Genomic DNA, 15580 nt, shown 5'->3' with positions numbered 1-15580 from the left:
CTAGATTATGGATTTTTGTTTCTTGCAACAGATGAAGGAAAGGAATGCACACTTGTGCAATACACTAATTCAAGTTGGCGTGGTGATGTTGAGGATAGAAAATCTATAGTTGGTTATGCGTTCATTTTATGTGGTGTACCAGTTGCTTGAAACTCGAGAAAAGAATTGGTTGTAACATTATCATCATGTGAAGCAGAAAATATAGATGCTTCTCTTTGTGTGTGTCAAACAACATGGATGGTGAATCTAATTGATGAGATTGAAGGCAATAACCATGGAGAAATGACTACGAGAATTGACAACATGCCTGCTATCAATTTGCCAAGAACTCGATAGCACATGGAAGGAGTAAACACATTGAAATGAGATTCCACTATCTTAGAGAACAAATAACAAATGGAAAGCTACACTTGGAGTATTGTAGAAGTAAAAATTAAATAACTGACATCATGACCAAAAAATTTCAAGTTGATCTATTCAAAAGGTTGAGAAGCATGATGAATGTAGAAAGTCTAGACACAATAGATTAGGTGGTGTGTTAAAAGTGTAATACATAGTGTCAATTTATGTTACTAAAGAAGAAATCACGTAACAAGTTGGTTAGTGGTTAAAATTCTATTATATAATAGAATTTTGTTTTTAAAGTTTGTTAGAAAATTATTCGGCTTATAAGGATATACCCATGCCCGAGTGACTATACAATAGACCTGGACGCGTATATCAGTTTTAGTTAGACAAACGGCTTTAAAAATATATACGGGAGGTAAATCATAGATCTGAGCAGGTATATAAGTCAATTTTAGACGGTTTGTTTTTAAGACTTGATTTGGGTGACTAATGTGTATATAAATATCACCCTCATTGTAATTGAACAATACCAGACAATATAAAACTTTTTTCTTCTTCCTCATCTCTCTTTATTTCAATCTTTATCTTTACTTCTTTTCAATTCTAAAGTGTGAGGAACAAACTTTAATCTTTCAAACTTTATATGTGTATCATTCGAGTGAAAAGTGATTTGAAAATTAATAAATTAATCGAATAAAGATTAGTTGTTGTTGAAACTGGTTAACCATATAATTAAATATAACTAATTAGATGTTCAGTTAATATTGTTGATATATTCATTTTTCTTACTTATTTTAAAGAAGTTAAATATGACTCAATTAGCTTAAAAACAACGTAATAGCTATTTCTTTTATTGATTAAATTGGTATTAATAATTATTTTACAATTTTTTTCTCAAAAGAATTCAAACTCAATAGCTTGAAAATGCAAAATAAAACTATCAATAATGAATTAGTACCAACACATAAAAAGCATTGAAATGAATATATGAAGGATCCCTATGACTAGTGGGGAGTCCAGACAGATAAACATTGTCCACAATCGTGGATCTCCAGCCTTTTTTATAGTTATCAAACATACTTCTATTACGACTGATCTAGATGATGTTAAAGAGATTAATAAATTGTGAGCCTTTTTTAAAATTTTATTAATCTCTTTTTAATTTTATAGACGTGTCATTTATGACACAAATTTTATTTTTAATGAATCAAAGGTTAAGATAATTTATTATTTAATATTTTTTATAAAATAAACTTATTTATTTATTTAATTAAGTTTTTAAATATACTTTAAAAATATGTATTACAAATTTTAAAAGATTTTTTTTTGGCTTAACGCTCAAATCTAAATTTCTCTGGTCCACAAGTTCTCGATAAATTGGATTTTTTAAACCTATACATAGACTAAAGTATTTTGTAGAAAAAACTAATGTGAGACTTTAAACATAGTTGCAAACAACAAGCATTGCACACCGCCATTTTCGTGCTTGTAACGTGGCTTTGTTTCTCTTAGCTCCATCAATCTTTAACCTTCTCCATTTTCGTGCTTGCACCCATACTTGAATGGATGTTCTAAGGATGAAGAAACAGGGCATGTGCAATGCTTATCTTTTGCAACTATATTTGAAGTCCTATGTTGTTTTCTTAAAAAAACACTTTAGTCTTTATATAAGTTTGAAAAATCCAATATATTAATAACTTGTGTGCTAGAGAGATTTTACAAAGATTTAGGACTTAAGCCTATATATATATTTTTAATTTATATTAAATAATTTTAAAATATATTTAAAAAAATTAATTAAAAAAATTAATTCATTTATTCTATAAAAATATTAAATAATTAATTATCCTATTGTCAATTCATTAAAAATAATTTTTTTATTCTAATCATTTATGTTATGTCTGCAAAATTGGAGAGGGACTAACAAAATTTTAAGAAATATAAAGTTAAGAACCAAAAAATTGGTGTTTAAAATGGGGAATAATAAGTTAAAAATTATTAAATTAGGAGACTAAAAATACATTTAAGCCAAAATAAAATAAAATAAAATAAACATACACAATCTAGTTCATCACGAGTCAAATTATGTTGAGCAAACAAAATTTTGTTATGGGCTAAAATGATTTTAGCTCAAATTTTGTTATGACCACTCATATTGGGAATTGTTAGTCTTATTCTAAGAGGTGGAAAAGCACATTGTGAAAAAACTGAAATTGTTTATCTTATTTTGGATATGCATCTCTGAGTGCATCATTTGCCTAACTGAAACACATCCCAACTGAGTCTCACCTTGTATATTTTCCAAACTTTATTCCGAAGATGCATTTTCAGAACTACTCCATGTACACCTCATGCATTCCTCACGTAAACACACTTTTTTGACATAAATTGATCAGGAGATACATCCTATATTCACACCAGAAAGAATTCAGAGATGCATCTCCAGAACCACACCAGACAATAATTTTTTACTTTGATTTAGAGATGCTTCGATGAATTTGACGATATATTATAGCTATAAGTATAAATTAAACCACACTTTTGGAATAATATGAAAATGACATATATAAATGAATAAATCTGGAGTAAATAATGAAGTCATAATAAAATATAACTGATAATAGCCCTCTTAATACAAATATTATATATTGTTGCGTATGACGAACTCATGCCTCCTATCTTACATTGTCTCCTATATTGCACTGCCTCCCATGCCTCCCTCATCATAGAATCTAGAACGGCATTCGCTTTAGAGCCATTTGGAAAATGTCATCTATTTATACCCACCTGCCTAATCTCCATGATATGGCAAAATCTACGCAACACATCAACAACATGTTATGCCCTAGCCTGCTCCTCTAGGATCTTCTGATAAGCTGATCTGGATGGATCTTCCAGAGCCATTAGTGTCATATAAGGATGTGAACCCCTGAAAACCCCGTGTACAACACTCTAGTCGCTATGAACTATGGTACTTTGTGTCTCCTCTAGTACCAGATTATTAACATAATCATCAAACATCATTGAGTGTGATAGACATCTCACCATGTGAAAGATAAAATGATGACGTATTCTAGTGTCATCTCTCTAAAAACACGAAAGACATACTATGGTTAATTGTAACATAACCAATACAACACAAGTCTTTCAACCCAGATAGTTGCATCATATCCACTGCTCATTAGGCTGTTGCAGATCCATAATCTTCCATCCACGGTTGATGCATTTTAAAGCACCATCGCCCTGCAGGAAAATAAATCATTGTCGGAAACTTTTAATATCATAAAAAAATGATATTTCAAATAATGAATACAACTTAATTTTACCTCTTCATCTCAGTCATGTCTTGCAGCATGGTCCAGGTATAGAGGCATCAACGATAAGTCTGACGGGTCTGCTCCAAGCCCCTTATGGGCTTCAGGTGCCCGTAGAGTCTCGGATGTCTTGGGTTCCTCAGATGCCTTGGGTGCCTGAGTATGTGACACATGTCTCCAACGATGAGAAAAGGCAGAGATGCATGAGCCCTAGAAGTTAACGTCCTCGCATCAACCAGGATAGAAATGTTGGTGCCTGTGATGATCAAGCTTTTTTCCTATGAACCGGTGCATGTTGCGCAACTCTATTGTGCCTCAATCTATCTAGGTTACCATCTATTTAATTCATATAAGTAAACCACACAAGCATTATACAAATGAAACACAATGAGATTGATCGCTCGACTTTATGAGTCGAATTGGGGTACAAACTGCAAGTGCACAGTTCTATCGCGTAGTTTTAAAAGATATCGATCCCATAGGGACTTATGAATCGATATACCGTTTTCTAAGGTTACTTCGTAAAGCTAAGGCAGGTAATACTTTGATTGTTTGGGGGAAAAGCTAAAACTAAAATAAGATCTAAAATAAATATCTAATAAGCGGATATCGGTATGTAGTTCGTCGTAATTAGAGAATCAATTCTTTGTTGGTTTCTTGGTTTTAAAATAAATCTTTTCAGTTGACGCTATTGATTAAAAGTCTTATCTCAAACTCTCGCTCTGATGAATAAACTATGATTTTATATTAACGTAGCTATCACTTATAGTTAAGTCAAAAACCACTTTTTGAAAACAATAGGATCCGTAGAAACTCTTTTTAAGAAAACACTAATCGTTTAAACACCCTTATCTCAAACTCTCGCTCTGTTGACTTAGGTTATATAATTAAATTCAAATGCTTAACTCTCGTCCTCACATTCAATCTTTAAAAATACTTTTTGAAAAAGGTTAGAATTTAATTAACTCTAAAAATTGCTCTCGCCCTGATCTAGAATTAATGTCCAATTTACACTGTTCAGTCAAAAACTCAAACTCTCGCTCTATTGCTTTTAACTTCTTTATGTCTTTTACTTTCGTACAAAAACCTTGTTATTAAACCTGTAAATTGAGACCGTAAAAAGAGTGATTTTAATTTTAAACTTAATTAAACCAATTTGGTTTTGATTCCTTCATTCCGCTTACTCTACATACCGATACCTAAGTAAATCAGCCAGACATGCTAAACAGACTTAAATAATTATCATGCATAAACAGATTCATCTCAGGCAAATAATATAAATAAACAGTAAAACAGGGCATATATAAATTCAAACAATAATTAAAGAACCTGAGAAATTAAATAGCAGTCTTGAACACTCCACCACAGGTCGGTTGGATTTGTTCTTGAATTCTTCAATTAGGCAGGAAAATAAAAGCGAAGGAATAAAAAACTAGATTCTAACGTAAGGTTAGATCCGGTAAAAGGTACACAATAGTTTCCGGTGTAGAAACTATTGTGCGAAAAATTAATTAATTGCTGGAAAAGAAAATAGAAGTTGCAAAGGAAACAATGTAAAAAAAACGTAAAAATAATGCTGTAAAAGGAAATGTGCTTGTACTGCTGGAAGAGGAAAATTGCAAAAGCGAAAACGGCAAAGAAATCTGGAAAAAGGCGTGGAACGTGGAACCGAGAGCTTTCCAAAAAGCTACTATTTATACTGCTACTTGTGTAACTGCCTTCCAAGGGTTTTCCGTGTACACGGTCTTTACGTTCCGAGGGCCAAGCGTGGAAATAGCTTCAACGTGGTCAGTTGCGTTCCTGGTACCAAAAATATAGGGGAATGGTGTGACGTCCGTCACATCATGTGTGACGCTCGTCACAGGAGTGTGCAAAGCGTGACGCTCGTCACAACCTTTGTGACGCTCGTCACAGGCACAACGCCTGTGCTTTTTGGGCTGGGCTTTGGCCTTTGGTATTTGCTTCTTTTCATTCCTTTTTGCACCTCCTTTTCTTCCTTTTTTACTTGTGCTTCAAATAAACCACCGGAGATAAATAGAAAGAAAATACCGCGTAATATCTAATAAAATGAAATAAATTGAAGTAAATAATAATATAATTTAATTAAATTGAGTCCGAAAATGTGATATAATTTCATGTTATCAAACTCCCCCATACTTAGATCTTTGCTTGTCCTCAAGCAAAATATAGTATAGAACTTGTTTTAAAAATTTTAGCTAGATGGAATTTCAAAACACACATCAATTCGTACTAGGTCGCATGTAAACCTTGTTTAGAAGTAACTTGAGTTTAATCTTGACATCAACAACCACCGTCACAATCTCAGATAACCCCGCCTTATGCAAACCAGTTCAAGTAATGCCATTATAGCTATCCTAGTTCCTTTACTCTTATTTCACCCATTTTCATTCTAGCGAAATCACATTAAGCCCTTTATCTTTTCGCGCACATAGTGGAGTAACCGGTTAGTGAGTCTGATCCCCTTTTAGCTAGAAGTTCTGGTACATAAGTCGGATAACTTCGTTATTCAGTCCATTGCAAATTGCGGGGGATCGGACCGTAGTCCGCCCTACCAAGTTCAGCACCAGATACCTGCTGAACCAACTCATAATGGATCTTTCATATTATGCTTTTGTGTGATCTGCAACCTTTAGATTAAATGATCTGGTGAGGATCACCTAACTTAATTAGTGCATTTCCTGATATATATATATTTTTTTATGTTACTTTGGGAATCACTCACTTATATTCATCGGCTCTCCACGTAGTTTGCTATTAAGATGGTGTTGACTTCTCGTATAAACTACTCGGGGTTACTATAAAACTAAAAGTTCAAGGGATTGGTATAATAGGTACTTATCCTGATCTAACATGTTGAGGTTCTTAGAGTGTTGTTATGGTAATAATTTTGTCTTGATTTCACTCAAGTTTTATAAAATAAGCGACCTTTATACTTATTGGGTGTGTTAAATTTTTGTTATGGCTCAAGAAAATTGAGGGGAATAGATAATACGAAATTTTCACACTCGGGACTTGACTTAAAATAAATATATATTATAATAAATTTTTTTTATATAATAAGAAAGGGAAATAACAATGAAAGGGAAAATACATACTTGAAAAAGAAAAAGGAGGATAGAAAGAACACGGTTTTCCCCCCATACTTAAATGAAACATTGTCCCCAATCTTTTAAGGAAAAGAAATGAATTACAAAAAAGAAAGGAAAAGGAAATTAAAGTTAATGCGGCCTGCCGCCTCTTGTTCTTGGGCCGGGTGATCGATGACGTATTTCTAAGTCGTCAAATCTGCTGAACAACTCGGTGAACCGCTGATCGGTTATAGCATTCCTGTCTTCCTGTTGTTGTTGCATTTGGCGCATCATTTGCATCATTTCGAGATTCTGTGCTTGCATACCATCAATAGCATCCATGATGTCGTCGTTGGTTGCAGGCCTTCTTCGTCGACGACGTCGTGAGGATGGGCCAGCTGCATTATCGGAAGGGTTGAGCGGGACTGATTGTTGTGCAGGAGCGTTATCACCTTGCTCCATTTCTTCGAACTCGTCGGTAGACGGGTTTGCATGTGAAGGCTCGGTAGCTTCGGGAGCATTCAAATCATAGAGGTGGCGGTTGGGATTGGTGACATTGGTTAAGGCAATGTTGGGTAGAACAACGCTTGGGACTGCCTGGTTGTTCACCATAAGGTAATAATTTCCGCCAACTCTGTTCTTTATTAGGCGGCTGGACCGACAGTAGCTTATGTCCATAAATAGGGGAGGTAAAGATTCTAAAGTTTGGAGTCGTTCCCCTAGGTTTAAGCCAAGTGCTATGGTGGTGATTAATCCACCAATTACAAAAGGTTGACGGCCTCTAGCACATAAGGTGCGGATATGATGAAATAGGAAGGAGGCAGCGTTTACCTTAGCATTCGGTTCGAAGACGCATTCGAGGAAGAATAGTTCCTTTGCGTTGACCTTGCTGTTGTTCGGTCTTCCAAAAACGGTGTTTTGTAGGATGCGGATGAAGTACCGGATAGTTGGGTTATGTATATGGGAAACAAGGAGCTCTTCTCAGTTGTTGGCATCTACACCGGATATTTTCCTAAAGAGGTCGAAAGCGGCAACTGTGCTCCAGTTTAGGTTTGGAGGGATTATGGGGTAGACTTGACCTTCTATGGGGAATTGTAGCATGGTGCTCAATTGGTTTTGGGATAGGGAATACTCAGTGTTGAACATACGGAAGGTTGCGGTACCGGTTAAGAATTCGTCTTCACCGGTGGGAGTGTTGTATGCATATGAACTTAAGAATTCTAAGGTTAGGGATGGGTAGGTGGGTTGATTATGCGTGCAAAGAAAGGTTAGATCGGCAAGGCGGAGCATCCACTCGATACCTTGAAGTAATCCTAATTGTTGTAAACAAGTTGAATCAGGATACCTGGTAGAGGTGACACCTCGTTGTTGGAAGCGCTCGAATTGCTCTCTTTGAAAGTTGTCATCTTCGGATCGGAAGATGATGTTTCCAAAATTTTGATTTCCCGCCATACTGATGAATGAGTTGGAAGAAGTAATTAGGAAAGAAAAGAAATATATTTGATTGTATAGGATGGTTGTGATGTAGGAAGAAAGGTATGGTGGGTATTTATAGGAAGAATTTTGAAGTTGGAAAGGGAGTGGTTGAAAAGTAAATAAATGTGGGTAAATGTGAATAAATGGGGAAGGTAAAAAGTTGTAGGGTTGTAACGTTCGTCTCCAACGGTCTTTGTAACGTTAACATGGCGTTACGCTCGTTACAGGGGCATGACGGGCGTCACAAGCACTTTGTGTGACGTCCGTGATAGGTTGTGTGACGCTCGTCACACCGTCTTTTTGGCAAGGTTTCTGCTAGCGTTCTTCATAATAACTTTGGTAATTTATTTTTATTATTTATTTTGTTTTGCTGCAGATTATTTTATTTTGCTATTTAATTTTCCTGCATGTTATTCTACTTTGTATAATAGTGCATAAATATATTATAATTTTAATAATTTATGTAGGCAGCAACAGTAGAGAGCATTATTGATAAATATTGCATAATTCATAATAAAATAGTTCAATAGCTTCATAAAATAATCATAATGTAACAATGGAAGGAAAAAACAAAAATGCGAAAAAGAAACAAATACGAACATAATTTGAAATAACATTAAATAAATAATCTAACTTAAAACTAAATAACTAAGAAAAACAACTTCTATCCATCTGCATGATCTCTGGCCGGAGGAGCAAAGGAGTTAACACGGTATAGCAACTCGTGAAACTGATTTGTCATGCTGTTCATGTATCCTAGAAATTCGTGTCTCAAGCTAGTGAACTCTTCTCTGAGGGCGTCTTGTTCTGACATCAAAGCTTCAACGGCAGTATTATAATCAGTTTCGGGCATATGATGTCTAAGATCGGGTATTGCCGATTCTTCGGTCTGAACAGGTTGAGGAGGAGGAGCAATATCATAGTAACCAGATGGTGTCTGAGGGTCTGATTCAGCATAAGGAATCTGGTCATCACAAATCTCATAGTCCTGGATGGATTCAGTGGATCTAGCAGGAGGGGGGGTTTCGTTCAGATTGTAGAGCCAGTTATTGCGGTTATGAACATTAGTCCTAGGATCGGGCATAGTGAATAGGCAAAGAACTTGGTTATTAATTATAAGCTCAAACTCGTCAGATCCTAGGTTTGCTATAAACATAGTGTTAAAGAGGAAGGGTATACTCATAGTAGTAATGCCACAAAAAGGGCTTAAGTCAAGCATAGGCTGACGTAATCCGATAGCATTACCAATCATGGTTATCAAACCGCCTATTCGAATTGGTGCTCGTTCATCTTGGATAAGGTGGTCTAAATTTGCTAGCATAAAAGTGGCACCGTTTACTGGACGATTCTGGGAAGCACAAAATATGATGAAGAGTTCATCACGTGAAACTGTGGTATTGTTTGGCTTCTTCCCAAATAAGGTGTGGGTCAGGATCTTATGGAAATAACGGAAGGCCGGGTTATGTATGTTTCCAGAGAGAAACTCATGTTCCTCGGGATCGTCATTTTCAGTCAAGCTACCCCAAAAGTGTTCAAGTTCTCTATATTCAAAAAGTTCTTCTTGGCTCACTGTAAATGTATCAAAGGATGTAGGGAAACCTAAGAGGTTGGTAAATTCTTGAATATTAAATTGGTATTCCATGTTAAACATTCTGAACTGGATAAAACCTCTGCTTATTCCTTTTCCATGGCTAGGTAGATAGATCAGAGAGCTAAGGAATTCTAGTGTTAGTCTCCGGTAAGTGACAAATTGTCTACGGATAGGAGAGGTTTCCCACCCAATCTGATTCAGCAAATACAGGACACTCTCTCTTAGTCCCAGGGCATTCATTGCCCAATCATCAGCATACAAACTAGGTAGCATCTCTCTCGTGGCTAGTTCCTCAAACTTTTGTTTCTGAGTTGTTCCTCTGAATTTGATACCCATACGATCAATTTGTCCCATCAGGTTAGTGTTAGCTAGAGAAAAGAAAAACAAGAGTTTTAGTCAGGATTTGGCCAAATGCCGAAAGAAGAAGAGAAAAGTTTTTAATAAATTAAAATAAATTAAGAAAGAATACTAAATAAAAATTAAAAGAATAATTAAGGAAGAAATAAAAATAATAATAGAGAAAAAAGAATAAAATATTTGTGGGTTGTCTCCCACTAAGCGCTTTGTTTAATGTCGCAAGCTCGACATTAAAACTATCAATTATAATCTATAAATTCTGGAGGCATTTCGTCTAAGTGTAAGACTTGCGAATCTTCATTGTTTTCTGCATAGTGATAATGTTTTAGACGTTGCCCGTTTACGGTAAATGGTTCCATAGATTTGCCTTTAATTTCTACTGCTCCACTGGGAAAAACTTTGGTGATTTGGAAAGGACCTGACCATCTAGATCGTAGTTTTCCCGGGAATAACTTTAGCCTGGAGTTAAATAAAAGGACTGTATCGCCTTGTTTGAAGATTTTCCTTGATATGCGCTTGTCATGCCATTGTTTTGTTCTTTCTTTGTAGATTCTGGCATTTTCGTAAGCATCTCTTCTGAGTTCCTCTAATTCGCTTATATCAAGGATTCTCTTTTCGCCGGCGGCTTTATAGTTTAAATTTAGATTTTTAATAGCCCAATAGGCTTTATGTTCTAATTCTACCGGGAGGTGACAGGATTTTCCATAAATGAGCTTAAATGGGGTTGTCCCTATGGGAGTTTTGTAAGCGGTTCGGTAAGCCCATAAAGCTTCTGGTAATTTCAATGACCAATCTTTCCTTGAAGTGGCGACTGTTTTCTCTAGTATCTGTTTAATCTCTCTGTTAGACACTTCCACTTGCCCACTGGTTTGAGGGTGGTAAGGTGTCGCAACTCTATGTCTTACGCCATACTTAAGCAGTAGTTTTTCGAGTACCTTGGATATGAAATGCGATCCACCATCACTGACTACTATTCTTGGAACACCAAACCTTGGAAATATTATATTCTTAAAGACTCTAGTTACTACTCGTGTGTCGTTTGTTGGAGAAGTTATAGCTTCAATCCATTTCGATACGTAGTCAACTGCCACGAGTATGTATTTGTTACCGAAAGAGGATGGAAATGGTCCCATGAAGTCTATTCCCCACACGTTGAAAATCTCTACTTCCAAAACGCCCTTTTGTGGCATCTCGTCACGTCTAGATATGTTTCCTGTGCGTTGACATCTGTCACATTTCTTAATAGCTGCATGTATATCCTTCCATATACTTGGCCAATAAAAACCGGCTTGTAGGATTTTAGAGCAGGTCTTGGATGTACTTGCATGTCCACCATAGGGAGCGGAGTGACAGTGTTGGATTATATTTTCTACCTCTTCCTCGGGTATACACCGACGGAAAATACCATCGGGGCCTCTTTTAAAAAGTAAGGGGTCATCCCAGTAATAGTGTTTTATGTCATAGAAGAATCGTTTCTTCTGCTGGTAGGATAAGGTAGGTGGGACTATTCCGGCAGCTAAATAATTGACGAGGTCAGCATACCACGGTGTAACACATATAGCTAAGGTGGTTTCTACCTGTTTATCAGTGTTATTTTCTTCCAAAGTAGCTATAAGTTTATCGTACGAGAAATCATCATTGATTGATGTTCTTTCCGGTTCAAGGTTCTCAAGTCTAGAGAGGTGATCTGCTACTACGTTTTCAGTTCCTTTCTTGTCTTTGATTTCCAGATCGAACTCTTGTAGCAACAGGATCCACCTTAGGAGTCTAGGTTTAGCATCCTTTTTTGTTAAGAGATATTTGATAGCAGCGTGGTCAGTGTAGATGATTATTTTGGCTCCGACCAAGTAAGAACGAAATTTATCTAGCGCAAACACTACTGCTAGAAGTTCTTTCTCGGTTGTGGCATAATTCATTTGTGCTTCATCTAGAGTTCTACTTGCGTAATATATAACGTGAAGCTTTTTATCCTTTCGTTGTCCTAAAACAGCACCCACAGCGTAATCACTGGCATCACAGATTATTTCGAATGGTTCGTTCCAATCTGGTGTCTGCATTATGGGTGCGGAGATCAGTGCTTGTTTAAGCGTTTGAAATGCTTCTAAACATCTATTGTCGAATATGAATTCAGCATCCTTCATCAATAGCCCGGTTAAAGGTTTAGTTATTTTAGAGAAGTCTTTAATGAATCGTCGGTAAAAACCGGCATGTCCTAAGAAGCTTCGTACTTCTCTCACAGTTTTCGGGGGTTGAAGATTTTCGATTACCTCTATTTTGGCTTTGTCTACTTCAATTCCTCTGTTCGAGATGATGTGTCCTAAAACAATTCCTTCTTGTACCATAAAGTGACATTTTTCCCAATTAAGTACTAGGTTTACTTTTACACATCGCTCTAGAACTCTTTCTAGGTTTTCAAGGCATTCTTCAAAGCTTTGTCCGCATACGGAAAAGTCATCCATTAATACTTCCATGATGTTTTCTAGAAAATTGGTGAATATTGCCATCATGCACCTTTGGAAGGTTGCAGGAGCATTACACAAGCCAAACGGCATTCGTTTGTAAGCGAAGGTACCAAAAGGGCACGTGAACGTTGTCTTTTCTTGGTCATCAGGGTGAATTGGTATTTGAAAGAAACCTGAGTAACCGTCTAGATAGCAGAAATGAGAGTGTTTTGCTAATCGTTCTAACATCTGGTCAATGAATGGTAAAGGGAAATGATCTTTTCGGGTTGCTTTGTTTAGTTTCCTATAGTCAATGCACATTCTCCATCCCGATTCGATTCGTTTGGTTATAGTTTCTCCTTTTTCATTCTCAATGACTGTTATACCTCCTTTCTTTGGTACTACGTGTACAGGACTAACCCATTGGCTATCAGATATAGGATATATGATACCTGCCTCTAATAACTTGGTTATTTCCTTCTTCACTACCTCACTCAGGATCGGGTTTAGTCTCCTCTGGTGTTCCCTAGAAGTTTTACAGTCTTTTTCTAGCATGATGCGATGCATACAGATGGAGGGACTTATTCCTTTAAGATCGGTGATGTTGTAACCTAGTGCGGTTGGATATTTTCTTAAGATATGCAGGAGTTTTTCTGTTTCGAGTCTTCCTAGGTCAGCATTAACTATCACTGGTCGTTCAAGTTCTAAGTCTAGGAATTCATATCTCAGATTTTTGGGAAGTGTTTTCAGGTCTAGGGTTGGTTTCTTAAGGCATTGCGTAGGGTCCGGTGTTATTGCTAAACATTGGTTAAGTTTGTCTTCTACAAGATAGTCAGATGATTTGTCTTTTTCTAACTTAGTTTCTTTTATGCATTCATCGATGATATCCATGAAGTAGCATGTATCTTCTATTGCAGGTGCTTTCAAAAATTGGGAAAGAATGAACTCAATTTCTCTTCTCCTACTTCAAAAGTGAGTCGTCCTCGTTTTACGTCTATGATTGCACCGGCAGTTGCTAAGAACGGTCTTCCCAGTATAATGGGTGTAACTTCATCTTCTCTAATGTCCATAATTATAAAATCAGTTGGAATGTAGAATTGACCTATGCGCACTGGAACGTTTTCAAGAATTCCTACAGGATATTTGACGGAACGATCTGCTAGTTGCACAGACATTTTAGTTGGTCTTAATTCTCCCATTTCAAGTCTCTTGCATATGGATAAAGGCATAACACTAATACCGGCTCCTAAATCGCATAAGGCTTTGTCAATGACAAATTTTCCTATGTGACAAGGTATAGAGAAACTACCTGGGTCTTTAAGTTTAGGGGGCATATTCTGGATTATAGCGCTACATTCAGCAGTGAGTGTAACGGTTTCGCTATCTTCAAGTTTCCTTTTATTAGAAAGAATTTCTTTTAAAAACTTGGCATATGAGGGCATTTGCGTAATAGCTTCTGTAAACGGAATTGTGACGTTTAATTGTTTTAGTAGGTCAACAAATTTTTTAAATTGGCCCGCATCTTTGGTTTTAATAAGCCTTTGAGGGTAAGGGATAGGTGGTTTATAAGGTGGTGGAGGTACATAAGGTTCCTTCTTTTCTACGGTTTCCTTATTACTCTCTTCCTTTTCCTTAGGTTCACTTTCCTCCTCAGTTGACTTTTCAGAGTTTTGGTTTTCTATCCTTAGGTCAGACGGTCCTTCCACTTCCGTTCCACTTCTCAGTATAATTGCATGAGCTTGGCTTCTCGGGTTAGGTTGGGATTGTCCAGGAAATGTACCAGTCGGGGCAGAAGTAGGCGCTTGTTGTTGAGCTACTTGTGATATTTGTGTTTCCAACATTTTGTTATGAGTAGCCAGGGCATCTACTTTACTTGCTAGTTGTTTAATTTGTTCGCCAGTGTGTACATTCTGGTTTAAGAAATCTTTATTGGTTTGCTGTTGAGAAGCTATAAAGTTTTCCATCATGATTTCCAAGTTGGATTTCCTAGGGGCGTTATTGTTAGGTGTAGATAGGATCGGCTTCTGATATCCCGGAGGTATAGCTAGGGCTTGATTTGGAGATTGTCCAGGTGCGTATAAAGCGTTATTACTCTTATATGAAAAATTGGGATGATTCTTCCAATTTGAGTTATAGGTGTGCGAGTAGGGGCTTCCTTGAGCATAGTTTACTTGCTCCGCTTGGATTCCTGTTAGGAGTTGACAATCTGCAGGAGTGTGACCTTGGATTCCACAGACTTTGCAATTCTGAGTTATGGCTACCACGGCAGCTGGAGGTGACACATTTAAACTTTCAATTTTCTGGACCAGAGCATCCACTTTTGCATTAACATGATCAAGGTTACTTATCTCGTACATGCCAGTTTTCGTTTGAGGTTTTTCTACCATTGTTCGTTCGGTTCCCCACTGATAGTGGTTTTGAGCCATGCTTTCGATAAGTTGGTAAGCGTCAGCATAAGGTTTGTTCATTAGTGCACCACCTGCGGCGATATCTATTGTTAACCTCGTGTTGTACAAGAGACCATTATAGAAGGTATGAATTACTAACCAGTCTTCTAAACCATGGTGTGGACAAAGTCTCATCATGTCTTTATATCTTTCCCATGCTTCGAAAAGAGACTCGTTATCTTTCTGTTTAAATCCATTTATCTGGGCTCTTAACATAGCTGTTTTGCTTGGAAGAAAATATCGAGCAAGGAAAACTTTCTTTAACTCGTTCCATGTGGTGACTGAGTTGGAAGGAAGAGATTGAAGCCATCTTCTAGCGCTATCTCTTAACGAGAAAGGAAAAAGACGAAGTCGAATTGCCTCTAAAGTGACACCATTAGCTTTAACAGTATCAGCGTATTGGACAAATACGGATAAATGAAGGTTTGGATCCTCGGTAGGATTTCCAGAGAATTGGTTCTGTTGCACTGCCTGCAACAGTGAAGGTTTAAGTTCAAAGTTGTTTGCTTCGATTGCG

At 36.7% G+C, this 15580-nt stretch overlaps 1 non-coding gene across 1 annotated transcript; it reads left to right on the top strand.

The window, feature by feature from the left end:
* Positions 1 to 15172: 15172 nt before the first annotated feature.
* Positions 15173 to 15279, top strand: LOC127078065 (small nucleolar RNA R71). Its single transcript, XR_007787811.1, has one exon. It is a non-coding gene; the product is annotated as a small nucleolar RNA R71 (small nucleolar RNA).
* The last annotated feature ends 301 nt before the right edge of the window (positions 15280 to 15580 follow it).

Source organism: Lathyrus oleraceus, chromosome 4 (assembly GCF_024323335.1).
Source record: "Lathyrus oleraceus cultivar Zhongwan6 chromosome 4, CAAS_Psat_ZW6_1.0, whole genome shotgun sequence".
NCBI classification, from domain to species: Eukaryota; Viridiplantae; Streptophyta; class Magnoliopsida; order Fabales; family Fabaceae; genus Lathyrus; species Lathyrus oleraceus.
The sequence above is the reverse complement of the archived record's forward strand: the minus strand, read 5'-3'. Positions and strand labels throughout refer to the sequence as shown.